Source organism: Homarus americanus, unplaced genomic scaffold, assembly GCF_018991925.1.
Source record: "Homarus americanus isolate GMGI-L3 unplaced genomic scaffold, GMGI_Hamer_2.0 scaffold52512, whole genome shotgun sequence".
Taxonomy (NCBI): Eukaryota; Metazoa; Arthropoda; class Malacostraca; order Decapoda; family Nephropidae; genus Homarus; species Homarus americanus.
The window spans coordinates 3019287-3023177 of NW_024735442.1; positions in this window are offsets into that span (position 1 = coordinate 3019287).

Below are 3891 nucleotides of genomic sequence, written 5' to 3' on the forward strand. Positions count from 1 at the left end.
GTTACATAAAACAATTGTACTGCACCGTTATCTTTTATTGAGTATGATCTAAAATCACGGTATAATGAGCATAGTATCAAATGTAATACAATGGAAATGTAAAAAGTAACTTAATCTAAAATTACAGACTCAGAGTACAGTGAAAATGGATGTCTGACATAAGCCCCCCCGACAAAAAGCCACCCAGACAGAAAGCCACCAGACAAAAAGCCCCTACTTTGATCGGGGTGGCTGTCTATAACCCAGCAACCTGCTTAACCTAGCCCTAACCTAACCAACCAGATAACCACAGAAAGAACAGTATATTTTACCTCAACTATTTAATTATGTCCGTAACTTTTGAAAGCCCTTACTGTTGTCAGACAAAAGCCACCCCCGATCAAAGTGGGGGCTTTTTGTCTGGAGTCTTTAAAATGGGTAGCTTTGTCCCGGGGGGGCTTTTGTTTATGCCCCATTGAGGATAAAGTGTCTTAGTATAAAATCGCAATGCTGTAGAAACAAAATCTTAATATTTAATCATAAAGTACCGCAGCAAAAGTCATCAATATTTTTTTTTAACCAATACTTTAATATTTCTTACCTTATAGTATTATGTCTTTACCAACGAAGTAAATAACTGGATCAAAGCTTACAAAGAGAACTTAAAAGTCGTCCTAGCCTCCCTCGTCTTGTCACGATGGAGACTTGTGTGCAGAACTGAAGTGAATTGCTTGTAACTAGTGGATTGGTCGGCTGTACATGAACTGAAAATGATATGACTTGAGACTGCATGGTTTGCAGCTACTGGAACGTTAATCCTTCCCTTTGTATCGGCGTTAAGTTAATCCTCGTCGTGTCTGACCTAACACCTGACCCACCACATGAGCTCACTGGCGTACTTGTTTGAAGTTGTTTCCTTAATCCTCAACAGGTTACAGGTTGTGTGTGTGTGGGGAGCGCATCGCAAGGTGTGGCTCTGGCCGTGGCCGTGATGATGTGGGTCAGGTGTTAGGTCAGACTTTTGACAAAGGATTAACTTGCCGCCGATACAAAGGGATGGATTAACGTCTCCAGTAGCTGCAGATATATGGTGATGAGCAGACCATATATATATATATATATATATATATATATATATATATATATATATATATATATATATATGCTAGTCTGTACTCACCCCTGAAGATGTGAATTACACGAGCGCTTGGGAACTCCGTGCTTTTTCTTTCTTGTGTTATCAGCACATACCCAGATCACGCCAACACCTACAGTGATTTACTTGCATATATATATATATATATATATATATATATATATATATATATATATATGTGTATATATATATATGTGTATATATATGTATATATATATATATATATATATATATATATATATATATATATATATGTATATGTATATATATATATGTATATGTATATATATATGTATATGTATATATATATATTATATATATATGTATATATATATATATATATATATATATATATATATATATATATATATATATATTATATATATATATATATATATATATATATATATATATATATATATATATATATATATATATATTATATATATATATATATTGTATATATATATATATATATATATGTATATATATATATATATATATATATATATATATATATATATATATATATATATATATATATATATATATATGTATATATATATGTATATACATATGTATGTATATATATATGTAATATATGTATATATATATATATGAGAATATATATATGTATATATATATATATTATATGTACCTCTCTAGTCCGGCATTCTGTGGTCCGGAAACTCCCGTGGTCCGGAATGATTTTAGTTTGTCCAATAGGTAGATAGGCAGCCTTTTTTTTTTATCTGAATTATTATTATTATTATTACAGGAGTATTAAATTTTTGCCCCTCAGGCCCCAATGTGTGTCAGTGACCTATGCCCGGGTGGGCTAATCCCCTTAAAAAAAAAAAAAAAAGGCCGCGGGAAATTAAGGTTTGTTTACATCCGGCGGTTCGGCTGCTCTCTCTCTGCTTGTCTATACAGAGTACTGTACAACATTTATATACAGAGAACAACATTTAACCCTTCAATATATATGAGCAGTAAATAAGTGTTGCTTTCATATTATGTAGAGTAATGACGATATGTTTTCGCATGTGCACACTTACATACGTGCACTCACTTTTTTTTACCATTAATGGTTAGCTACTTATATTGTTCCATTTATTAACATTAAATAACATTACAGGTACTTCAAAGAACCATATTAATTTTTTTACATTAATTTTACTACAGCTAAAATCAGGGTCTTATTTCTTCAGTTTTATATGTAGTACCAATCAGTCACTGGTTTCGTAAGCTTTAACATAAACAATGCCGGCAGCCGCCTCGTCTCCTCTAATACTCCACGTATTACAGGTTGACAACCCTTTATCCGAAATTCCGAAAACCGAAAAGATCTGAAAACCGAAAGTTATTTTGTGGGGCATTATTTTTTTTTTTTTAAAACAGTGATTAGCCCACCCGGGCATAGATCACTGACCCACATCAGGGCCTTGAGGGCGAAAATGTAATAGTAATAATAATTATAATAATAATAATTATTCATAGTAAATACAATTTTTAATAAAAATACACCAAAATAAAATAATATAACATTAATAATAATAATAATAATAATATATAATAATAAAATTAATAAAAATAACAGTAATACAGGAGTACTATAATAATACAACAATAATAATAATAATAATAATAATAATAATAATAAAGAAATACAAGAATGAAAAAAAGATCAAAAGTGAGAAACACGACCTAGACCTATGAATTATTATTATTATTATAATTTTTATTATATTTTCGCCCCCCCCCCCCAGGCCCTGATGTGGGTCAGTGATCTATGCCCGGGTGGGCTAATACACATTAAAAAAAAAAAACTAACCATTCTGAAAACCGAAAAGTTCCGAAATCCGAAATTCCTCTGGCCCCAAGTATTTGGGATAAGGGATTGTCAACCTGTATTAATAATTGTGTATTGTTCATTTTGCACACACACACATTAATTCAATAAAAACAAATTCAGAAACATTAATTAAAATATATATGAACAGTAAATAAGTGTTGCTTTCATATTCTTATGTAAAGTAATGACAATATGTTTTCACGTGTGCGCATGCGCACTTACATATGCGATCTCTCTTTTTTTCTTTAACATTACCGTTAGCTACTTCTATTGTTCCATTTAACAAAATTAAATAACATTACTTAAAACAACTATATAAATTTTACTACAGCTACAACCAAGGTCTTATTTTCTTCAGTTTTATATGTAGAACCAGTCAGTCACTGGCTTTGTAATCAACGAAAACAATGCTGTGTCATTTCCTAGTGTGTTTTAATATTCTACGTATTATTAATGAATTGTATTGCTCATTTTGCACACATAAACATAAATTTGTAGGGGTATCGAGATATTAATGTTGTCTAGCACTCAGGATGGAAGGAAACTCTAATGTGGTTTTCTTGTATAATATATAAGTTATATGAAGACAGTCTGGTGCTGGAGGTGCCTTGTGGTGAGGAGCTGCTCAGTAGAGACGTTCGGTGAGTAGCGTGTTGAAGGAGGTAGATGTGCAGGAGCTTCGTTAGAGAAGATGTTGCCTGTTGCTGGCCTCCTGGTTGAATAAATGCTGGACAGCTAGGAGCTTGCTGGAGGAGGTGTTGCGTGTTCAGGAAGATGGGCCAGAATGTGAGTTGGTTGGTGAGGAAGCTCAGAGAAGGACAGCTGGTGGGTCGCCATGCTCGCTGGCGGGAGCGAGGATCGCCAGGCAGGCGAGGAGATGCGAGGGCTGCCAGGCAGCAGC